This window comes from Ictidomys tridecemlineatus, chromosome 16, assembly GCF_052094955.1.
Source record: "Ictidomys tridecemlineatus isolate mIctTri1 chromosome 16, mIctTri1.hap1, whole genome shotgun sequence".
In the NCBI taxonomy this organism is placed as follows: Eukaryota; Metazoa; Chordata; class Mammalia; order Rodentia; family Sciuridae; genus Ictidomys; species Ictidomys tridecemlineatus.
This window is the reverse complement of record NC_135492.1, coordinates 13,447,782-13,474,661: the sequence shown is the minus strand read 5'-3', so window position 1 is coordinate 13,474,661 and position 26,880 is coordinate 13,447,782. Positions and strand designations below refer to the sequence as shown.

At 35.9% G+C, this 26,880-nt stretch overlaps 1 pseudogene; it reads right to left on the bottom strand.

The window, feature by feature from the left end:
• Positions 1–292: 292 nt before the first annotated feature.
• LOC144371208 (uncharacterized) lies at positions 293–26,880 on the bottom strand (annotated as a pseudogene).

Sequence of the window (26,880 nt, the reverse complement as noted above, 5' to 3'; positions counted from 1 at the left end):
AGAAGGAAAGAGGACCAAGGATCCAAACATGCTTCCTGCTCATTTCTATGGGCTCCTGAGTAATGGCCAGTTTGGGCAAAGTTTGGGGTTTCATGGAGTCAGCGCTGCGGAGCTGTCTCTGGGCAATTGTAATTTTTCTTTCCAGTATGAAGTTTCTCGTGACCAATGAGGTGTGATCTTACAACAAATGACATTTGCAGTGTATAGATTTGTGAGAATTGTCTCAACTATAAATGATCTGTTTCTTGTTAACACTTGAAGCATACTTAAAACTTTGCCAAATTCTTAAGATTTACATGGCTCTTATCCAGTATGTCCATTTGGTGAACAACAATTCTTTTCCTAATAAAATAGCTTTCCCACATTCTTTGCAGTAGTATGGTTTCTCCCTAATATGAATTCTCTTGTGTTGAGAAATGTGTGATTTTTGATAGAAAGTTCTGCCGTATTCTTTACACTTGTATGGCATTTCCCCAGTGTTAATTCTCTGGTGTCAAGTAAGGCATTATCTTTGATTAAAAGCTTTGCCACATTCTTTGCATTTGTAAGGCTTTTCTCCTGTATAAAGTCTCTGGTGTTGACAATAGTGAGATTTTGTATTAAAAGTTTTGCCACATTCTTTACATTTGTATAGCTTTTCTCCAGTATGAATTCTCTGGGGTAGACTAAGAAGAGATATTGCATTAAAAGCATTGACACATTCTATACATTTGTATGGCTTTTCTTCAGTATGAATACTCTTGTATTGAGTAAGGGTCGATTTTTTACTAAAAGCTTTGCCACATTCTTTACATTTGTAGGGCTTTTCTCCTGTATCATGTCTCTGGTGTTGAGTAGGGGTTGATTTTATATTAAATCTTTTCCACATTATTTACATTTGTATGGCTTTTCTCCAGTATGAATTCTCTGGTGTTTAGTAAGTTGTGAGTTTCGATTAAAAGCTTTGCCACACTCTTTACATTTGTATGGCTTTTCTCCTGTATGAAGTCTCTTGTGTTGAGTAAGGTATGGTTTTTGATTAAAAGCTTTGCCACATTCTTTACATTTGTATGGCTTTTCTCCAGTATGAAGTCTTTGGTGTTGAGTAAGGGTTGACTTTTTATTAAAAGCTTTGCCACATTCTTTACATTTGTATGGCTTTTCTCCTGTATGAATTATCTGGTGTTGAGTAAGGGTTGACTTTTTATTAAAAGCTTTGCCACATTCTTTACATTTGTATGGCTTTTCTCCAGTATGATTTCTCTGGTGTTGAGTAAGGCATGAGTTTTGAGTGAAAGCTTTGCCACATTCTTTGCATTTATATGGCTTTTCTCCAGTATGAATTCTCTGATGTTGAGTAAGGTGTGATTTCCGATTAAAAGCTTTTCCACATTCTTTACATTTGTATGGCTTTTCTCCAGTATAAATTTTCTGGTGTTCAGTAAGGTGTGATTTTTGATTAAAAGCTTTGACACCCCTTTTACATTTCCAGATTTTCTCTCCAGTATAATTACTGTAGTGTTTTAAAAGGTTTGAGCAACACTTAAAGACATTTTCACGTTTCTTCAATTTGTAAGGTATATCTCCATTGTAAAGCCTATGGTTTTTAGTAATGGATGAGATTGGAGTAAAATATTTTACACAATCTTTACTTATGGAGGATTTATCACTGCTCTGATAAACAATTGAGGACTCTTTAAATGCTTTTACATATTTTTTTAACTTGTAGGGCTTCCCACAAACATTAATTCTCTGGAGTTCAGAAATTCTTGTAGTTTTATTAAAAGTACTTTCACATACTTTATATCTGTAATTTGTCTCTTGATTATGAAAGCTTGGATAAATAAGTTTTAGGCATGGATTAAAACCTTTTTCACATTTATCATTGTAAAGCTCTTTTAAATGATCACATGGGTGTTTTCTAGGATTTTAAAAAAAAGAAAATTTTAATGAATTTCACAGAATGTACACTGTTTTACACCAAATCTAATATACTGCTAATTACCTAGGGTAGAGATTGTCTATAGGTCCTAAAAGACTTATCATAAACATAGATGTCTCTCCAAGTATCTGCATCTTCTTTTAAATTAAGCAACACTAGGTAAGTACAAATACTCCCACATTCATTATAATTCCATAAATTGCCAAAAAGAGAAATTATTCATTTCATCATTTTTGTAAAGTAACAATCAGCCTACTAAAACTCAGAAATTTCTTCTTCTTTTCCTCCACCTCCAACTCCTCCTCCTCCTTTTATCTTGTCTACAGAAATATTTGTGGATATTTACAAAATGGTGCATTTCAAATTATTCCAGTGACTAAAGCATGAAATAGACAACACAGAAAATTTTTCAATTTTTAGAGGAAGGGTATAATTACAAAATGCTATGCAAATATATTTAAAAGCACACACAAGTCTCCAAATATGACTGCCATATGTGTTGTTGTCTCTCTCCAGCTTAGTCAATGCCGCATATTCCTACAGTTCCACTTTGCCTCCAACACACCATTGTCTGGTTTTAAGTTGTGGGGAATCCTGCAGGCACTGGGATATAATTATGGCCCTGATGTGCTAGAGCATTTTCATTAAGGCAAAGAGCAAACTACATCTGAGCTGGGATGTTCAACTTTCCAGCAAAAATATCTATCACTAAGGGTGTTGTTAAAATTCTTTCTATGTAACTAGCTCACTAAAATCAGTTAGAGAATACTTTTGAAATGTTGAAAACATAGTCTGAGATGCACAGATGAATAGTGCTATGGCATTAGAAAACTCTAATGGCAAAAGGATTTAGTTCACTGCGGACATGTATAGGATCGAGGAAGACTCTGGATCTCACACTTGGAAAGTTTTTTCCCATTTCACCCACAACCACAGAATGCATAGATTTTTTAAGATATTCACTTGGAGTTTGGCAAAAATCCCTGTTGCTATGAAAGATGAAGCAGTGCATGACAGATGGTGAAAGATATCGATGAACTGTGCATGAAATATTAAAAAAAGCATGAAAGCCTTAGGGAAAAAAGTATGGTATCTGAGGACTCACAGTTAAAATACGGCTGGTTTAAGACTATCCAGTATATTTTGTATACTTCCTAGTTTTGTCTAAATTTATCATGGCACTGGAGATGGTACCAACCATTAGAGCCACATAGCCACATAGCATCACAGATATAGGAGGGACTTGCCAGAATGCCAATCAAACTTTATGAAGAAAGACTCCTCCTATTAGAATCTCATTCCTACCCCTGATGTACACTCCCTTAAATGAAAAATGGAAAAATTATCTAGTCATTGTTTTTTAGATCCTATGTGGTCTAGAGAATCTACAAAGTGCTTTACCTCTTATAACATAAGTTATGGCCCTGTCTCATATTCATTTACTATTTATTTCAGATATTACTTTTTTTAAGGTGGCTCATCACTTAGCCACCTTAAAAAGAAGTAAATGACTCAGGTGGGATGCTTGAGGTCCCATGACATGGAATGATTACGCTAACTTATGAGGCATAAATAGATAGGTAACTACACAAAGACTGCTTCAAGTTAAATTACATTATAAATGAATATTTACAAGCACCCTTGACACAAACCATCAAGTTTTAGGAAGAAGGGTCTACAAAAATGGTATTCTGAAACAGTAGACAGAATCATGGAATGACAAAGACATTATAGATCTTTGTTTCGTAAAGGATATTTCATGGTAAGCCATGCCCCATTCCAAGGTGGTCTTACCTCACCAATGTGGCTGTCTTAATTGTCTTAAAAGTTTTAGAATTAGAAGCTATAGTCCTTCATTGTTCTTCAGTAGCCCCACACTTTTCATATTGCTAATGTCCCAGGCATATTTTCTGCCCCTCAGCATGAGCCCAGAAGAGTGTCAGAACACTTACACTGTTCTCATAAGACCCTCATATCTCCTTTTGGGGTGTGATGCATTCCTGCAAGCCATTAGGGCTTTTGGATTTCTGAAAGACTGTGCTAGAAGTTCCTGAGTCTTTCCTTTATTTCACCTGCTGTACATGACAGATGAGCTGTATGCTTATTCGATGTGTTTTAGAAGGACCTAACTGCTACTCTTCTCTTTTAATAATTATTATTGCATTTAAAAAGCAATGCCTACGAAACCTTCACCTTAAACATATTTAATTACTCAATAGTTCTTTTCAACAGAAAGTTCTAGTGAGGCGTATTGGAGCATTTCCATTTCTCCTTAATCTAAGTATTTTTCTTGTCTCTAAGTAGAAACTCTATTCATCTGTTTAAATAATGAGACAATTTGTCTATACTGTCTGGAAAATCACCTCTTTATTACTTCATAAAAAAGACAGGTTAGAATATTGCAATTTTGTATTAGTGATCTGTAGACTATGATCTAATGTGCAATCACATAGAGATTATTAAAAGTTAAAACAAAACTGATTAATAAGCATTTTAAAACTGTTTAGATTTTTTTCACTAAAATACCCATTTCTATTTTAATTTTATTTGTAAAGCTGAGTAAACTGGTTGAATCACTATTTTCCTGAAGGTATTTTAAAGATTCAGCTTTATAATGGCCTGTAAACATTGGATATACATGTAGTTTGATATATGTTTCTGCATTTGAAAATACTGTGCATTGTAAGTAGTTTTACACAAAATACTGAGTAGTAAATATTTTACAATTAATGTACTTAAAAGTTTTAACCAAACAAAAAGTGGCTGGCACAAGTTGAGGAGTCAGTCTTCTGAGATGCTGGTAATAATATAACCTGATGAATTTATAATTTTCTGTGTAAATAATTTTTTATGATATTTTTCTCTTTATTAAAAATTTTCTGAACTTCCCTCTCTTTTAATTTCTATTTCTTGTTTAAAATTAAGTATTAACTGTCTTGGTATACATACCTGCTCTTTATCAAGTTTTGCAAAAAATGATTTATTTCTTGTTCTTCTGAAAATTCTTGGTTTGGATTAGAAGTCATACCTGAAAAAAATTGAAATAGTAAGTTATTCTACTTACAACACTATGGTGAATATACTCTTCTAATATACAAAACCTTATCAAGGTGGGGGGGGAATAGCCAAAGAACAGTAGGATTCAAGGCCATTAATAGTCAAGAAATATATAGAATTTACTACAATATGCTGAAAAAAGCAGTGAGAACCTTGAAAATCATCTTACCAATTTATAGCACCACAGATGAAGACAGCATTCAAACTGAGTGATGTTATTACAACAACAGCCCTTCACTCCAACATATTTAAACTTCATCTGTGACTCAAATGTTGAAGAAAATAAATTTCTTATTTAGTTATGTTTTTATTTTGGGGGGGAGTATTTGTTAGGATTAAACACAGTGGTATTCTATCACTAAACTACATCCATAGAACTTTCTATGTTTATACTTTCTTTTGAGACAGTTTATTTGAACAATGCTGAAATTTATTTAAAACCGGCTTTTCACTGCCTTATATTCTCAATTATATAAAATTACATTTATATATCATTGAACATGACGTGGTTTTGTTTACATTCTAACTTTGAAATATTTTACAAAATGATTATAATGATCTAGTTTAACAGATTTTAAATAGAAAAATCCCAATGAAAATAATAGCTCACACAAAGGATATAATCATCTCAAGTGAACAAAAAATTGAGAGTCGGAAAATTTATGTTGTTAATTTTGTAATCAATGCCCAATGACCACTTGAAAGATATTTATTAAACTAAATAAAAATGAACATAATTTTAAAAAACTCACAAAAGAAACCAACAGAAAAATTAGAAATTTTATACTAGAAATGTTCTTTTAAAAAAGTCTCAGAATTGGGATACATTTTAAGTGGTAGATTGCTTGCCTCACATGCAAAAGGCTGGCCTTGATCTTCAGCACACCCCCTCTTCCCTGCCACACACAAAGTCTCATAAATTAAAAATTTGAGGAAGAAAATATATCAATGTATAAAATTAATTAAAAGAAATAGGTAGTGCTGGAAACAGTGGTGCATGACTTTAATCGGAGCATCTCGGGAGCCTAAGACAGGAGGATCACAAGTTCAAAGACAGACTCAGCAATTGTGAGGCACTAAACATCTCAGTGAGACTCTGTCTCTAAATAAAATACAAAATAGTGCTGGTGATGTGACTCAATGGTTGAGTGCCCCTGAGTTCAGTTCCCTATAAATAAGTAAATAAAAGACAAAAGTTAATCAATTTATATTCAAAATTTTAAAATTCTTCAACAAAAATTGATATAAAAAGATATCAAAAGATATAAAAAGAAAAATTTTATTTACAAAGATTTTTTTTATGATTAACAGTTGATTTCTTTGCAGAAGACTTCCAGAAAGGAATTGAGATACATAGGTAGGAATGTTGAAAAAAAAAGAAAATATGAACCTAGAATACTTTATCTACCAATACCATTATTTTGAATTTTAAAAATAAAATCCATCTTTCAAGATATGAAAATATTCAAAAATTGCTTCACTTCTTGACCTGCTGTAAAAAAAATAATCAGTGGAATATTTCCAATAAAATTAATCTACATAACAGAAATCATATAAACTTTGAAAGCTTTTATAGAAAAGAAAAATACATACAAATATATATATATTATTCCTTCATTGTTGTACATAAAACATTTCATTCTACTATCAAATGTGGAAAACTAAAGCATACAAATTATCATAAATCTTTGTTAATTAGTATAAATTAGAAAAGTAGGTGTGATGTCAATAACAAATCATGAAAACACATGTAAACACTGATTGTTTTAGGAAACCAAAATTAATTCAGATTAAAATGTAGTACAAACTAAGTACTTTATTTTTTTCATTATGTTTTCTTTATACATGACAGTAGAATGTATCATCACCTATCATATATTTATAAAATATAACAACCTATTCTTTTGGTAAAGTATGTGGATTTAAATTAGTTGTATATTCATTTAAGAATATAAGAATGTTATTTCCAATTTATTCTACTGTTTTTAAGCACTTAAATAATTCCAATGTAATGAAAAAATCAACACCAAAGATAAAAAAGTAGAAGAAAAATACCACCGTAAAAATGTATGAACTACAAATTAAGGCATCATTTAATAGTAAAAAAATATAAGAAATTAACAATAGTTGAAAATTGTAGAAGTATGTTTTTTCTCATCAGTAATTTAAGTATCAATAAACTATTTTGAAAGAAAAAACTAATCAAAACACAATATGACTAACAAGATTAAACCTAAAAATATGATAACTATGTCAGATGTAAATCTACAAAAGATATAAGGTCACAAAAAGACTAAAAACAAAAGAATAAAACAAATATTACATTCAAAATTATTGAAAATATTTATATAAATAAGAGACAAAGTAGAATATGATATAAAGATAAATATGACAAATCCCTAGAATCAATCATAGTGAATATATTTGTAACTCAAATAATGTTTTTCATATAGAGAAAGAAAACACAGACAAAATTCAACATCATAGAAAGCAACAAAGAAATAATAGGAGACATTAATCCACAATTAATGCAAAGAATAAAAAATAGCAATGCATTGTTACCCTAGGGGGGAAAAAAAACTTTCAAAAAAACATTAAAGAAAATATTCTCGATAGTCTATAGAATATTATTCCAAAAATATCAGATTATAAGCACAAAACAAATGTTAACAGTTATTACAATAATGACATTGTATTTTAACATAACATAATAAGTTGGAAATCAAAAGCAAAAGTGATATTTAAAATTTATGAATATGAGTTTAAAGCCAAATTCAGCAAATAATCAAGGCCCATAAGCAACGTATCTAGGCATTGTAACAAAAAGAAATATAAAAACAGCTGCCAGCCAGGTGTGATAACACACACTTGTAATTCAAGCAGCTTGGGAGTCTGAGACAGTAGGATTGTGAGTTCAAATCCAGCCTCATCAAAAGCAAGGTGCTAAGCAACTGAAAGAGACCATGTTTCTAAATTAAATACAAAATGGGGCTTGGGATGTAGCTCAGTGGGCAAGTGCCCCTAAGGTCAATCCCCAGTACCCTTCACAAAAAAGGGGTGTAGATGTGGCTCAGAGGTTAAACACATCTGCTACAAAAAAAAAAAGCCTATAGCACCCAAAGTAATCTTTGAAGTTTATGTAACACCAATCAAAAAAAATCAATATTATTTTTGCATGTAGAAAATAAGTTATTTAAACAATTCTATGGAATATACTGGGTACATACATAACTACACATATTAATTTTTTTAAAAAATGCTTTCTTATATAAATATAATAAAAGTTACAATATTTTATACATTTATGTTAACTTGAGGTTAAATAAGGAAGGCATGAGTAATAAAACTGAAAGCATGTCAATTAGCCATTAACTTGATTGTCAAATCAAAATATATTTACAGATATATTCTCATTAAAACAACATTCAATAGAGATCAATGTGACAAGCCAATCAAATTACAATTCACATGACTACATAAAGGCAATTTGGAATGAAATATAAAGTTTTAAAACTTTACAAACATAAGAAATTATATAATATCTACAATGATCAACTTTTAAGATAGTATATTAAGTGAAATAGTAATTCACATACACAAAAAAAATACCAGGTAATTCTATGTATGAAAGATATCTACTGTAGCCAAATACAGAGACCAAAAATAAGGGCATCATGTATGAAAAGGTGAGAAAAAGGAGCACTTGTTTGGAGGAAAAATGAACTTAGTTTATATGTGATACATAATTTTTAGAAACGAAATCCTAAAAAATAATTTAAATGAGCACTACTGACCAGTAAATTCAAAATATATAAGACTGTAAATTCAGGAAAGTTACACAGTTACAGTTTTGATCACAATTAAAAATCTGACAAATACATAAAAGATAAACAGAATTGGAAACATCTCTATACTACATTTAAAATGATAAATTCTTACTCCTATACAAGAGAACAGATTCATATATAGAGAGATAATGAATCTGACATTAAGTCTAGCTACTTGGAAGAAAGACTGAGGCATGGAAATAAAATTTCATCATCAGCCACTTAACAAGAGTCTATTGTAAACTGAAAGTCTAAAAGGGGTGATGATGTAGCTCAATATTATAAGAACCTCTGAGTTCAATCTGAAGTATGAGTGTGTGTGTGTGTGCGTGTGTGGGCGCGTGTGCATAGACACATTATATGATTAAGCACAAGAACTGAGTATAAATAATCAAGGTACTATATATAAATCATATATAAAAAGGAGTAATATTTATACGTGTAAGTAAAAGCATAGAAAACTTGATTGAAAATTGCCCCGTGGTTCATGTGCAGTTTAACTTCAACTAATGTTTTCCTAAAGTGACAAATCATGATAATTTCTATTCAATTATAACATACAGATATAGAAATAAAAACAATATCACTGATGTGAGAAAACCCAATGAACAACACTGAAGTGCTCTATACAGTGAAACTAAAAGAAAAAAAAACAACACAATAATTAGAAAAATGTAACCCACAAAATTCTGGACACTTGAATTACAATAGAAATAATTCTTTTAACTTTTTTTGTAGTGATAGGTGGACAGAGTGCATTCATTATATCTGTTTATTTTTATGTAGTGCTAAGGATCAAACACAGCACTTTACTTATGTGAGGAAAGCCCTCTGCCAATAAACTACAGCCCCAGCTCTGAAAATTCTTCTTTAAACCACATTGATCAGCAATAGTTACATAATCACTAGAATCAGGTATTTTGAAATATTGCTATTCATTACATGGAGGAAAAATTTCACAGAATATCCAATATAAGCATTCATATAAAGCTCTGATGAGAAAATTTTGAATGAATAAATATTTAAATTATATTAAAGAATCTCTTATATAATAGTAATATATTACAACGGTTTTACATAGAAATACTTGGAAATGAGAGAAATTTCTAGGGATCCCACAAATATCAATAAATGTCAGGTTGTAAGTATCTCACAGGCATTGTGGAATAATCTGTAGGGATTCTGACTGTGGAAACATAAAGAGAAGCATTCCTCTGGTGAGGAAACTCCCAGGGGTAACAGGCACTCTGTTTCCCACCCTTAGAATGCCCTGCAATTTCCCCAGGAACTATTAAAATAATAAAATACATGTGCAAATGTCATGCTGCTATGGCAATTACCTGCTTGAAAAGCTTTGTAACGGAGTCTTATCAGCCTAAAACAAGATCTCTGGCACACAGCTCCTGGGAATAAATAGATAAACACAAGGTTTCACTGAGCTTAAACGTGTCCACATAACATTAAGTTTATACAATGGACTTTCATGAGAGCTACACAAGACTCCTAACATTAGGAGTTAGTATATAACTGAGGAATAAGCTGCATAATGTTGCTAAGTTTTTAACCTTCCTAGAAATAAAGTGAACAATATATAGAAGGGATGCCAATGACCTAAATTAACCGATTGATATGAATAAATCTTGGCAGCTTGGCATCCTTGTCATTATGACACCTTACCTGCCTCTTGTCTGTGGCAGAAGATACTCTATAAATTAAAAAATTAAATATTGGATTTTAATTAGAAGTTCTGAATGAAATTTAGGCTCACCAATAAAGAGTAGGTTTCTACAGATCTCTAACATCACATCTTCATATAAAGTCTGCTGAGAAGGGTCCAGGCATTTCCATTCCTCTTCCGAAAAATCAATGACCACATCCCTTAATGTCAATGGCTCCTGAAATAAAAATGAGTAAATACATATCACATAAATCATATGATTAATGACATAGTATTTAATTTCATACAAATTTTAATGAGAGTTAAAAGAGGTGGCTTTCACATAAGGTAGTGAGGTCAACCATTCAATAAGATACATTTTTTGTGGTGCTGGGGATTGAACCCAAGGCCTTGTGCATGAAAGGCAAGCACTCTACCAACTGAGCTATATAACAAGCATCAATAATTCATTATAAGCAGTAAAATTGGTGGATCATTTTGGTATAATAAAACCCAGGGAGCAGCACATGTGAAACAAAACACTGAAGCAATAAAGTGGGAAAATATCCGACATAATTCCAAAGGATAAATCATAGTTGCAATTAGTTATTGAATATTCAAAGGAAGCACAACCAAACAAAGCAATGATACTTGAGACATGCATAGCAAAATTATAAGTAATAACTATACTCATACAACAGTGGTCATCGCAGTGTGTAGAAGACATAAGAGATCACTAAGGACACACCAAACTTTCAACAGTCCACATATATATTTGAATGGTTATCTCCAAAGTTGTCTATCTTCTCATTATTTAAATATACCATAAATCTATACTCTATTTAAAAAAATTACTTTTACTTCTGCAGACCACAACATCAAAATTCACTTCTAAAACAAAAGAATAAAATTTTTAACTATTAAACTATTACAAAACTCTTAGGTACTTGGGTCAAATTACATGGCACAAAATTAAAAATAAAAAAGCAAATTAAGTGAATAGACGGTTATTCTCTCGGTTCATAAGGAAACTGACACTTCAGGTTTAACATTCCCAAATTTGTAAAGCCACTCTCACTGTGAAACTGTATCTTCAATTGGCTCATTTCAAAGTAGAAAGTGAGAGAATACTAAGCAGTTAAGAAAAAAATTCTGAAAGGTTCTGGCACGCTAAACCCTCTCTGACAGCATGCAAATACTCCTTTTTCCAAGGACTCAATTATCACTAGTCAACCAATGCATACATGAAGTTAGTTTAACATTCTGATCTGTGATGTCTTTCTTCGGAAAGAGCATTGTTTTTTGTTTTTTGTTTGTTTATTTGTTTGTTTGATTGTTAATTAGAGTTTTAATCCAGGGGCACTGTACCCCTGAAATGCATTTCAAGAAGTTTTGATTTTTTTTTAAATTTGATACATGGGCTTACATATTTGCTTAGGATCTCTAAATTAATGAGTCTGGACTCAAATTTACTTTCTTGTTACCTCATTTTTTTCACATCACTGTGATTACAGGTTTGTACCACCACTCCGGACTCTGCAACCACTGTTGATACCAAATGTGCAAACTTGCACAACAACCAATATTTCAACATCTAGTAATTCAATAATTCTTATACCATCTAGTACAGATCTCACATGTTTGGTGTTCAATACTATCAAATTTTACTAACTGAAGTTTCAGTTTCAAGCCCAAGAATAGTATAATATTTATATTTATGATTCACTTCCTATAAATTAGGGGTCTCTACATCTACTTACTCAAGTTACTTATTCTGATATAAAAGAACACACTTATGTATACCAGCATATTATAAGTTATGCAAATCTGAAACTTGAGAAATGAAACCTTGCATAAAACAAAAAAAATATATCAGAGGAAAATGGGACACTTATATAGCCCATTTTAGGAAATAACTGGTTGAATTTCATCTAATTTTTATGTTCTGCTACAGAAGAGTCCCCTTCCCAATATGGTTTAGAAGATCCTCACTGTTTTAAATATGCTTATTCAGATACTCATTTTGAATATTCTCATTGTTTTTTTATAAAAAATATTTAATTGTACACTTTTACATTCAAGGGTAAGATAAAATATTTGTTAAAAAAACAATTTACTATTCTCTAGGTAATTTCCTTTATGTGAAACCCTTAGAATATTGATCCATCTCATGTCAGCCCAAACCAACATACACACAATTTTCTCAAAATTCCTAAGTATTCATTGGCTTCAGGGTAAAGGATCCTTCATTTGGAATTTTGATTTTTTTTTTTTTTTTTTGGTACACGGGTATACTAAAACTAAGATATATTCTAGGCCTTTTATTTATTTATTTATTTTTTGAGACTGTCTCTCACTACATTGCTACACTAAGTTTCAACTTTGATCTTTTTTCCTCAACCTCCAGGTTGTTATGATTACTGGCATGTCCTGATATGCCCCCCAAAATATAAATTTTCCAACTTCCTTTGGTCCATTTTCCTTTCACCTTATTTATTTGCCATTTCTTCTAAAAAGAAACACTCGACAACCTAAGATTTTGGATGCATCAATATCTTATGTTTGATGAATTTGAAATATTGCAATTTAGATTTAGAAAAACAAAAGCTGCTAATAAACCTATCTTTGAATTTTTCTAATCTGAAATTCTAGAACTAGCTACACAGCAAGAAAAAAATTATAGCCACAGATACAATAAATATCTTAGTTAACCTTCAATGATGTTCTTTTACAGGCTCAAAAAATTACATTAGTTTGAATACAATTTTATTTGATATTGGCCTCTATCTTTTCTCTTTGAAAACTTTTTGAAATCTTTCAAATATTAGTGATAAATTGCATTTTATAGGTAATAAAAATGTTAGACTAAGTGAGACATGCTCAACCCACCATCCTATGTACTTAAATATTTAGTTACCATCCCAAACTTGAGGCATTATGTCTTTCAATTAGCATATAGTGAGTTTTTCCTTAAAGACATCTGCACAAACACACTAGGATTTTTTTTTCTAAATCCTTGCTACAGCATATTCTCCTTTCAAATCTGTGCCCTTATAATCAATCTTCCTTACATGACTAGGACAAAATTATATTTGTCTTTCTCTTCAGTTACTAAATCAATAGATCTGAGCAGTAATGCGTTCCTGGGAAGTTTAACCTAACATTTGGGGAATATAATATTGATATTCCAATATCTGATCTATTAAGATGAAATGTATAAAGGATATTCTTGTAATCTCTAGAGTATCTAGAGTATCCAGCTAGTACAACAAGGTGCTCTATTCCTTGGCCACAAGCTGCTGTGTAGGAAGAGAGGATCACACACAGGTTGGCATTTTTTAAGTAATTCAACAAACATAGAAATTGTGGGCATCTTGAGTCAGCTTCATGTAATTGTTACCTCATAGCCACTCAAAGACATGGCAGATACTGAAGAGACATCACACTCTAAAGTTTCTTAATGGAGCCCTCAACTTGTATATGCTTATGAAAGACAAATAAACAAAATTTCAAAGATTTCTTAATATCAAGGGTAAAACTCATCAGTGCCTACACACTAAGCAACATTCACCTCCCCTTTATATTTCTTATTCTCAATATATTGATCCCCTTGTCTTCAGTATATTAAAAAGCTGAGATTATGAACATGCATCTTCACACCTGGCATTAGGTATAAATACTTATTAAAGAGTTTCATGTTAAAACCACATTTTCCTCTCATGTAAAAGTACAACCAAACACATGCACGCACACACACACACACTCACTTTTTAAATTCCATACAAAACTAAGAGAAAATGATGACTTAAAACTCCATATAATTTGAAATGTTCTGGGAACAATACTTCATTATATACTGAATTAGCAGAGAAAATATGGCATTTAGGAAAATCATGCTCACCTACATTGGAAGATGCACTTTAAAAAGTGGGTGCCACCTGATGAGGAAAGAGAAACTGAAAACCCCTTGGACCACAGCTACTCTCAAATATGAATTATTTATATGAGTCAAAAATCTCATGTCCTGATTCCGTATATAACAACCACTCTGAAGGTGTATAGGTAAGAAAGTACAGAGCTTGTTTCAGGCCAGACAGAGGTCACCAATCTGGCACAGGACAAAAAGTAGAATTCTGACTGTGAACCCCATTCTTAGGGCCAGACATGGCAGGATATTGAGCTCTATCAAATTTAGACTGTCGCGACACCCCTTGCCCGCAAGGAAGACGTGACTCAGGCCCCTCCCAGCCTTAATAAAGCACCGTGAACCCCAATGCAAAGCTGCCACGTGTACCCTTCTCACAGGGTGCTAGAAAATGACACGCCAACTTTCTCTGATAAGGAGCTGGGAACACGCCAACTCTCTTTGATATGGAGTTGTCCTTCACAGACCACAACGGAGCCAGCGCCATCATGTAATGGCGACCACAGTCCGCAGGAACGGCTCACCACAGCTCCCCCTTTTTGTTTCACTAAGACAATACAGGCAAGAGTAGAGGTCCTATCCCACTGTGCAAAAGTGGCTGCATAGTATGGGCCAGCCCCAGGGGGCGCCTTCCCCAGACCTGACACCATATCAGCCGACGCCTTTTTTCGTGGGGCGGGGCGGAGACATGTCAAACCCGCATGCAATAGGACATGCTCCCCTTGAGGTCCCTCTTCTCAATGGATCACTCAAGTGCAGTGCCTTGCCTCGCATCCTGTATCGTGACGATGGTGAGTAAGAGGGAATAGCTGAGGTTGAACTGTGGCCATGCAGAAGTACAACTACAAACAACTTGGCAGCACCCTGAAAGAAAGGCACGGACTTTAAAGTGATAGATAAAGACCAGTGTGGAAACCCTTCTGCGTGCAATGGCAACAAGACCCGCAGAGTGCAAGGGCTTTCCAGCACTAAAAGAAAGACAAAAGAAGGACATGTCGAACCCAGTTCAATGTTATAATAACTTGGGGTGCAACGACCATGTCAAAGGCACTAGTGTAGAAACCCATCTGCGTGCAATGGTAGCAAGACCGGCAGAGTGCAAGGGCTTTCTGACACTAAGAGAATAACGAGGAAAGACATGTCAATCCCAGTGCAATGTTATAATAACTTGGGGTGCAATGACCATGTCAAAAGTTTAGTGCTTAAGATGCGCAAGCCAGACCTGTGGCGAGTTGCTAGTTTCTAAAGCAGCAAGAGCTTGTATGATCATAGCCTTATCTTGAGCACTACGAGCCTTAAGGCAACAGAGAAACCACAAACAGAGGAACATACCAAAACAACACAGTGCACCAAAAATGCCTACTCCCACCCACTCTTTAAAAAAGGAAAAAGCAGAAGATATCCAATTGGTGAATTGACCCAGAGTCACGGGATCGACACGGGTACTATTCAAGACAGCTATCTGGGTTAGTTGAGACTGGATCATGTCTTCCGCTTCCATGGACCAATTCCCGGCCAGATATCCACCAATGATGTGGGAAGCATTTCTGGAATCATTAAATCTGACAGAGGTTATACATAAATGTGCACGTTGGTCAATGCAGCCTAAAAGTACGAGGTCAGCCAATTCTTCTACCTGAGCTTGAAGAAAATCTATTCTCTGGTTGGTAGCTAAAATCCCTGACAAAATATGTTGATTAATCGCATTTTGCGATTCAAGTATAGTGGACGTTTGTTGAACAACTTGATTAATAGTGGCAGCAGTTTGTACTTGACTGGCCATGGCTACTCCGGCCGTAACTGCTGCAGCAGCAGATGCCGCCACGGCTGTCACTATAGCTGCTGTGATTCCAAAATCTCTGCGGACTCTAAGTAGCTCTACAATAGGAAATTTATCTGGATCCGCAGTGACTGGGATTGGGACAAAAGTTGGAATTTTCATAATTACTGCTACAGTCCAAGAACCATTCCAACACTCAGATAAGAAACAGGTAATAATAGAACAATCCAGCATCCCCGATGAGGTGTGATTAGCTAAAAGGAACAGGAACGGGGATTGGATACAGACCATTGCAGGAGGCAATGTGGCATAATGTAACAGAGAGTTGAACGAAACAGATGTAAGCCTATTACCTCGTTCACTCTCCTTAGTAGTGCCAGAAACATTAGCCAGCCAACTTTTGGCTCCTAGTAATTGAGCCAATGTGGAAATATCGGCTGAAGCCCCCTTCTCATTGGAAATGAGCCATTGAAATGATGTTTCTCCCAAGAATGATCCTGACAAGGCGGAAATGTCGGGGGAAAATCAAAATTAGAGGTACAGTAAGGAGAGGCCTTGAAATGAGTGGCATAGCAAGTACTATTAGAAGAAGGAGGCATTGGGATTAATACCTCGGAGATAATAGCTAAAGTAGTTATGTTTAAAACAGAGCTAGTTGCGGGGGTCCCTGAGCCCGATTGCTTCCCTGAAACTACTTGGCTCAATACAGCACTGAGAATACTCCCTGAGACTCGACTGGACCGCAATGGGTCCTCCCAGTTAGTCAAATTTTTGGTCTTAAGGCTAATACAATTAGTGTTCCCAAGACTGAAACAAAAAACTCCTGTGAGATTAACTTGAGACTGATTAAAAATATTTTCTATGTCCCCTCTAGGAGAGGTACAAGGAGCAGACATCTCACATGAGGTAGAAAAAAGAGTGGGGAGGACACTAGAATTATTATGAACTGGCATTGGCATTGGCCATGCCCTTGCCACTGCCCACCACTGCATTGGTGCCATCTGTACTGTTGGCACCAGCATCAGAGCCAGAGCACTCATCAGAATGAAGCTTCTCATCATGGGACTGTTGTGGCACCTCCTGCTGCTGGTTAGTAGATCTCGAGACTCTTCTTGTCAGGCATTCAGGGATCCACAGCGGCTCCGTGCGATCCTGGGGAAAAACACATACAGATCCTCGTGCCCATGTCAGCACGGGGTCAGGGCCGTTCCATTGGCCCGTAAGAACATCCTTCCACTTAACATAGCCAGTCACAGAGGGCTGAGGGGACACATGTCTATCGGCCGCAGAGCGGCCATGAATATCCAAATTCAAAAAATTAATGGTAAAAAGAGCTAAGGACAGGCGTTCTTTAGGAGTGTGGTCAACTCCTATTCCCCCTTTTTGTTTTTCTAAGGTTTCTTTTAAGGTGCGGTGGGCACGTTCAACAATGCCTTGCCCTTGAGGATTGTAAGGCAACCCATGAGCAAGTTGTACTCCCATAGTAGAACAAAAAGATGTAAACTGTCTGCCAGTATAAGCAGGTCCATTATCAGTCTTAAGGGATGCAGGTGCACCCCATGCTGCCCATGCCTCTAAGCAATGAGTAATAACATTACGTGCCTTTTCTCCCGATAAAGCAGAAGCATGAATAATTCCAGAGTATGTGTCAATAGAAACATGTACATATTTGAGGCTACCAAAGTCAGGCACGTGAGTTACGTCCATTTGCCAGACGACCAATGGCTTCAATCCTCGTGGGTTTACACCATAAGTAGGAGGATAAAGAAATGTGACACAATGGGGACATTGTAATACTATCTGACGAGCATCCGCTCTTGAGATGGAAAAACGTCTGCGCAGTGTCATAGCATTGACATGAAAGTTGTGATGAAACAATTTAGCTTCTTCTAAGGAGGAGGCCAAGCATACCAACTGGCTTCTAGTTGCCGAGTCAGCACAGGCATTACCTTGTGATAACGGGCCAGGAAGAGAGATGTGAGCCCGAATGTGCATTGGATAGAAAGGGGCAGTACGGCTACGGATAAGCTGTTGAAGCTGATTAAAGTAAGCAGACACAGCATGGGTGTCACTAATAGCTCCTACAGCCTCCAGAATTTTGAGCGCCTGCACCACATAGATGGAGTCCGAAATGAGATTGAAAGGAAAAGAACACTGTTTAAAAACTTCAATGACAATGTGTAGTTCTACCCATTGTGGATTTCCAGGAGCAAATTGATGCTGGACAGGGGGAGAGTCATTAATCACATAAGCTCCCATTCCAGACTTAGAGCCATCAGTAAAAATGTTAACAGCCCCCGGAATCGGAGTGGGCGAAGTTACTTTAGGGAAAATGATAGGATGCTCTTTAACAAAATGGAGTAATGGATGAGAAGGGTAATGATTATCAATATCCCCCTGAAACGAGCAACATAGAATGCCCCAGTTGTCCAGAGTAGCACACAAAACATTAAGTTGAACTTTAGAATAGGGTATGATAAGAGAAGAAGGTGCTTGTCCAAAAAATTGAATGCTCTGTTGAATCCCTCTAAGTGCTAACGCTGCAACAGCATCAGGATAGTATTCTAAAGATTTTCCTGAGGATACATGTGGGTGGATCCATAGTAAAGGCCCATCTTGCCACAGTACTCCAGTAGGCTGCCGCATAGTGGCAAGCACACATAACTGGAAAGGTTTATCACTCTGGAGCCTGCATAGAGTAGCATGTTGTATAGCTTCTTCTACTTTTATAAGGGCCGCTCTGGCCTCTTTAGTGAGGGTAAGAGGGGAAGTAAGATCTGGATCACCCTTAAGAATAGCATACAAAGGCTGGAGCACGATATTAGGAATATGTAAATAACCTCTTATCCAATTAATATCTTCCAACAGTTTTTGAAAATCATTTAGAGTTTGGAGATCTTGAGTTCTTATAGTAACTTTTTGTGGTTTTAATATGTCATATCCAATCGTCGCTCTCAAATACTGAATAGAATCCCCTGTTTGAACCTTTTCAGGCGCAATATGTAATCCATATTGAGCTAACAGCTTCACCAGGTCTTTATAGGCCTCATAAACTGACTGTTGTAATTTGGCTGCCAATAATACATCATCCATATAATGAATAATCTTGATGGAAGGATATTTTTGTCTGAGAGGTGCGAGTGCCTTCCCTACATACATCTGACAAATCGTGGGACTGTTAGACCTTCCCTGTGGTAAAACAACCCACTCAAACCTTTGATCTGGTTCCTCGTGATTACACGAGGGAAGGGTAAAGGCAAAACGCTGTGAGTCCTTAGGATGCAAAGGAATAGAAAAGAAACAGTCTTTAATGTCAATAGCAATGATATGCCAGCCCTGAGGAACAGAGGAAAGCAGCGGCAGCCCTCTTTGAATGGGCCCCATAAGTTGCATTTGAGCATTAACTGCTCGTAAATCATGCAGTAGGCGCCACTTCCCTGATTTTTTCTTAATGACAAATATGGGAGTATTCCATGGAGAAGTAGAATGTTGAATGTGGCCCAAGTCAAGTTGTTCTTTAACTAGGTCATGGGCTGCTGCCAATTTAGCTGACGGAAGGGGCCACTGAGGCACCAAAACAGGCTCCTCGGTGAGCCAAGTTATGGGTATTTGTCTTTGGTGCATTGCTCAAAGACCAATTGCTTGATAAGGGGCATGGCTCTATCAGGATCTCCAAAAATCTTTCCAGCGGCATCCACCATCCTTGCTACAAAATCTGAAAAGGGTTCTGTAGGGCCTTGTATAATTTTAGTCAGGTTACCAGACACCTCTCCTCTATTTGGAAGTGATTTCCATGCCCAAATGCAAATCTGGTCATATACTTCAAGAGGAAATCCTGTCTGTTGATTAGCAAATCTCCCTTGCCCCAAAAGCATGTCTTTGTCCCAATGGGGGTGTCCTGCTGCATAATTTTGGGCGGCCTGCTCTGCTGCGCCCTCTAGCACAAATGCTCTCCAGTCCAAATATTTGCCTGAGGAGACGCAAGCCCGAATGAGGCTAGCCCAATCAGAGGGAGTCATGCAGTATCTGGACAGATTCTCTACCTGAGTTAGTGTAAAAGCAGCATCAACCCCATAAGTGCGCAGGGTCTTTACAATTTTGAAATCCAAAAGCTCATGAAATCTTCCCCTATTATCATCCTGAAAAACTGGATAAGCAAGACCCATCTCAGAGTTAACAGCCCTCCATGTTTGGGCGTGGAAATTTCGTCCCGAAACACCCCCGCCATACGGAGGCGGATCGGGAGGCTGTCTGTTCTTGAGCCCTTGCTTATCTCTGTTCCCTGTACCTAAACTCCCTAGCTGCCAAGACAGCGTCTCCAGCTCCTCCTCTTCATTATCTTCTACCTCTGACCCACTTTCGCATGGGGGCGTGCACAGCACACTGAGATCTGGATACAGCCTCCTCCCATTCTCCACGCCCCGCACACTCCCCTCTTCCTGAGACACTTCACTCTCTGTTGTTTCTGATTTCTCCTCATGCAAGTGTTCAAAAACTTCCTGCCCTTTAACAAGCGCTTCTTGGCATCTGCCATCTGTAAGGCAACTATGGACCATCTTCCAGAGGGGTATCACCCCGCCCTCTAGCATGCCTTGCTCACGAGCAAAATCAAGGTCTTTGCCTAATTTATCCCAGCTGGGTGTAGTGAGGCTGCCTGAAAATAAAAACCACAGTGCAGCTGTATCTACCCTCTGTAAAAATTTCTCTAAGGTACTGTGTTTCTCCTCCAGTCCTTTGGAATGTAAAAGGCCATCTAGGGCCAGAAGAAGTGGACTTGAAGTCAGGGCACCCATGACGCAACACAAGAAAACACAGAAATCGAAAGTGAAAGTACACAAAAACAAAAACGAAAATACACAGAAAACAAAAATGAAAATACAGAGTGCAATTGCTATGAGATGTAACGCGCTCTCTATTTACAGAGGAGCAGGTACCTTTTAACGCTCCCTCTTTATGTATAGAGGAGCCTCGGCTTTTTAACAGCGGGTCCCACCTTACCTGGGACTTACCGGCGCGCCTCCCTGACTGCTGAAAGTTCTGGTTCCTGGGTTTTTCTTTTTCTTTTTTTTTTCTTTTTTCTTTTCTCCCGGGTCTCGGCACCACTTGTCACGACCCCCTTGCCCGCAAGGAAGACGCGACTCAGGAATCTTCTATCAGCAGTTTATTCAGGCCCTTGACATTCTTCTAATAATTCTTCTAATCCCAGGAATCATAATTGGATGCCCCTCCCAGCCTTAATAAAGCACCTCGAACCCCAATGCGAAGCTGCCACGTGGACCCTTCTCACAGGGTGCTAGAGAACGACACGCCAACTTTCTCTGATAAGGAGTTGACAATACGCCAACTCTCTCTGATATGGAGTTGTCCTTCACAGACCACAGCGGAGCCAGCGCCATCATGTAATGGTGACCATAGTCCACAGGAACGGCTCACCACAAGAGTCGAGTTCAGCTTTCAGCTTTCCTGCTTTATCTTGTTCTCTGTGTCTTAAGGTCACATTTATCTGTGCATGCTAATGACATGAAAAATTGAATTTTGGAAAAAAAAATCTGAAAATGACCAGAGAAGGATGGGTTTCAAGTGTCCTGAATGTTCCTCTAACAAAACTGAATTTACACATTTCCATTATTAGATATTTCAAAAGGTTTTTAGTGATTAAAACAGAATGGACTAATACATAAACATATTCTTCCAAATTATCATGAATTATATTCACAAGCCTATAATTTGCCACAATAAATTGGAAATTACCAGCACATTTATTTGGTTTTCTAAAATATTTAATGTACTTCATTCTGATCATGGTTTCTTGTTTGACACTTACCAACTGAAAATTCTTAACCATGGGAGATTCCATTCTATAAAATGAGGTTTTGAACGTAGAACCTCATTTCCCTCTAAAGATTTCAAAATGTACAATTACTCAAACCATAATGGTTCTGAGTCATGAAGATGACCAAAGCAAGATTATCAATCAAAATATTAAAACTTATTAATTCCCTGATATTAAGTAGTGTTTAAAATCTCTACATCACATACCATATGTAAGTTATGTCCCATGAAGATATTAAATTGAAAAATGAAGAAGTAAAACTGACATTCCCTATAAGAAAAATTGACTCATTTTAGCAGGATCTCAAAGAAGCAAACATGTTTAGAAGACAACATCCTCATTACACCATACAGAACATGGTCCTCTGGGCTCCAACAGTTCTAATGAGGTCAGAGGACCATGTTGTGTATGGTGCAATGACGATATTGTCTTCTATAGATATTTACTACTTTAATAAGCAAAGAAGCTACTGGGAAAGCTCACTAGTAGACCGAATTTCCTCCTCCAATGCCCTTTTCAGAAGCCACACTAACTCTGAATCTGAGGACACAGAGATACTTTGTCACCTGAATAAGCTGAGCAGAGCACAAACACTTTTAAGTTTTATGGAAAGGATGTATTTTAGTTCTGTCTCTGCAGATTTGTAATTTTAAAGTCTGTAGAAAGGCAAGAAGTTCCCACTGGAGAACACAAAACTGTGGCTTCCCCAGTGGGACATGACATCTCTCCCAATTTTATTGTCTTCTCTGATGGATAACAGCAATCCAAGAGATCTGGGCTTCAAACTCTTCAAGTTTCCTGGACACATCTGGGAAAGGGTCTTGATTGAGATCATTTTCTCATGTTGATAAGGAAACTTAAATTACTCTAATTCTAGTCCTAAATCAAATTAGTCCAAACCTGTCCCACAACTTTTATTGCCTCTATTTTGATGTGAGAAACTCCTGGCACCCCCATAATTTCCCTGAAGCCCTGAAATGTGTGGTAGGCCCCTCTTTCCTAGTTTGCACATGGACCACACATTCTTGGGGGTAATGATGGTTTGGTAAGTCATCCTTTCCAAAGTTACAGTCCTTTGGCTCAAGCTCTAAGTGAAATATTAAAATTAAGAAAAGAAGAAGAATAGCTATAGGTCACATGTTTTAGAAATCACAGGAAGATGGAATCTAGTCAGAGCCAAGGCAGAGTCTGAGCTGGACTTCACTCTAAACCTACATTATCAACTCCACCTTCTCTGAGAAAAAACCATGTAAAAAGCAGGCTCAGTCTCCTGGGTACTGTATATAAATATACATAAAAGCATTAAAGTGCTATATTGAAAAGGATCCCCATTATTTGGAGTCAAAAGAAAGAACAGTTATTTCAAGCAGACCCACTTATATTCCAGTTGTAGAAATCAGAAGATAGCTCTTGAATACTGCCATTATCAACATGTGAAGGGTAAGTAGAAGCACGATAATGAATGAAACATTTGTTTTTTCTATAGGTAATTACAAACTTGGACTAAATGGAAACATATAAAATGAAAACTAATATCCACAGACAGAAATTCCACATCGATGTGATGAGGGAGGTTGGAAAACTGAAGAAGAAAGTCACAATAATTGCCAAAGCATGAGACCTCCAAAGCCACATGAGAGGGAAAAATAAAACAGGAAAAGGGTGCAAGTCGTTGAACAACTATTTCAGCATATGAACAGTTATGAAAGACACATCAAGGGTGGAGTAAAAGTATCCCCTCATGCAGCTCCCATCCTGGACCAACCACATGAAAGTTTTGTGCCTTTGGTGAATTGGGCTCTGTCTTACTCCCTGGCATAGCCAATTAATCACCAACATGCCACCTACAATACTGTCCTTCATATACAGTCACTTCCTTGGAGGCTTCTGAATGAGCCATGGCAGAGGGTTGGCCAGTACTCCCAACTTTGTGGAGCCAAAAAGAGCTCATTGGAGAGGTGGAGAATTGCAGACCACACCTTTGTTGTAATGTGGACATGCTGAATAATTAGGTGTTGTAGAGTCTAATCTCTTTGTAGCCATGATTTTTCATACAGAGGAAAATAATTTCATCTCTAATTGTGAGGATTAGGACACAATTACTGAACAAGTGGGTTCCAACCAGTTAAAGTAGGCTCTCTGGGGAGCTGGGCATGGAGGTATTTGCCTGTAATCTCAGCAGCTTGGAAGGCTGAGGAAAAAGGGTCATGAGTTCAGAGCCAGCTTCAGTGAATAAAATTTACTAAGCAGATAAGTGAGATCCTGTCTCTACATAAAATAAGGATAGGGATGTGGCTCAGGGGTTGAGTGCCCCTGAGTTCAACCTTTGTCATCATACCATTTTCAAAAAAGAAGACTGTCTGGGGAGTGAGTATCAGGCTTTGGATTTATAAGAGCTTTCATGGAGGTTCAAAAGTGTAGAACTAGTATAGAATAAGTGTTATGGGACACACTCTTGGTTGGATTTGCATGCATTTGAATCCAGGTTTTTATATATATATCTATATATATTATAGATTTGATGTTGATCTATTGATGGAATATTTCCTACACAAGGCATGGATGTGCTTTATTTAAAGTCTGAAATAATATATTTATATTTTAAACCATCTGCAGCTACATATTGAAAAATAACAGTCATCAGAAAATCATGTATGTGAAGCTAGATCATTTCATGTCTCTTTAGAACATGTAGATCTATAAGGCAAGATAGTAAGAGAAACAATAAAACTGAAACATTCATGAACTTGGGATGCCATTTAAAAATCTGAGGTGAATGTTGGTCCACAATCTGACTTCCATAACCAGACCCCTACAGCACAAATATTAAAAATCAAAAATAAATAAAGGGGATAGATTCAAACTAAAAAGCTGCTTCTCAGCAAAAGAAACAATAATGTGAAGAAAGAATCTACAGATTTTATACAAATCTTTACCACACGTAATTCAGAAAAAGCACTAATGTCTAGGGTATATAAAAAACTCAAAATTAACACAAACAACAACAACAATAACCAATTAACAAATGGACTAAGTAACTGAACAGACAACTTCACAGAAGAAATATAAGCCATTAGCAAATATATGAAAAAACACCCCACCTATCTAGCAATTAGGAAAATGTAAATCAAAATTACTTTAAGATTTTATCTCACTTCAGTCAGAATGGCAATCATTAATAATACAGGCAACAATAAATGTTGGTGAGGTTGTGGGGAAAAAGGAACACTCACACATTGCTCATGAGATTGACTCCAAATTGATGCAACCACCATGGAAAGCAGTATGGAGACACCTTGGAAAACCAGAATGGAACCATCATTTTACTTAGCTATCCCTCTCTTTGGACTATACCCAAAGGACTTAAAAGCAGCATAATAGAGGGAAACAGCTGCACCAATGTTTACAGCAGCACAATTCACAATAGTTAAACCATAGAACCAACCTATGTTTCCTTCAACAGATGAATGGATAAGTAAAATGTGATATATATATATATATATATATATATATATATATATATATATATATATATAATTTTCCCCACCAATGGAATATTATTTCTCCATTTGTGAAAAATGAGACTCTTTAGTAATTGTTGATTTACACTAAAATTATATCCTTTTAGAGATGCACAATTCTATACTTGTATTTCCTTATTTCTATCATATCACCTAAAGATGTTAAGAAAAATTTCAGCAAATGTCCAAAGCGATTACCCATTTTCTACATTTAAATGATTTTTTCCCTCCTAAATCCCAAATACTTCAAGGAATGGGCCATAGATATGAAACTTACTACCATCTTTATATTTGTCAAGGTGTTTTTGTAAATATTTTGCTGTTATCTAAGGTACACACTTTGAACAGATTCTACTCCACATTTGCTACAGATATGAGGTCAGTAATTAAAAAATGTCGGAAATTTGAATACAGTCTTGGGCACATTCTTTGGGTTTCCATATGCTATAAATCCTCCAGTGTTTCAAAAATGATGGATCAATGGCCAAAAGCTTTGCAAAAAATTTTTTGTACATCCTCTCACTCGTATGAATTCTGAGGTGCTGAGTAGGGTGTGAACAACTATTGGAGACTCTGTCACCTATTTTACATTCATATGATTTCAGTGCCTTCATATCTCTTGTGTGGAATACTGTTGAACTACTGTGAAACACTGATGCAATGTATTCATTGTAAAACTTCCCTCCAGTATAAAATCTATAATGTTTAGTAAGATGTGATCTTCAATATTAAAACATGGTTTTTGTGTTACTTATAGCATTATCTATATAGTGCACTTTCCAGAAATCTGTATCAGAATTGTCATTGAGCAATAGTGGGGAAGTAGAAACTTTTCTACAATTCTTAATATTATCCATTTGGGCACAAGGAGAAATTCAACTTTCATTTCAGAAAAATGTACATTTCATAAAGAAACTCCCAAAAGGATCACTTTTAGAAACAACTTTTCTGTGCAAATGTTTGAGTGGAATTTTAAATCAGTGCTACTTTTATAATTGGCCAAGTTGAAAACTGATGCATGGACTAGATTTCAAATATTCCACATTGCCTTTCAGTTCAAAAATGGCTGTGGGTTTATTCTTAAAGACATATAAATCTCCTCAAAATAATTGAAATACATTGAATTTTTGTTTCAGAAATTAATTGTCTCTGGTGTCTTTTGACCATAAATTTTTTATCACAAATAGGGACTACTGATTGATTTTGTCTATTATAATACAATTTTTGAACTTTACTCTCACCTATATTTTCCCATTATTTTCTTGGTTGTATATAGTCAAAGTCACACTTTCCATATCTTCCCTCTCTCTCTTTTATTACCTGCTCTGGTAACATTTGTCGAGGATGATGAGAAGTCAT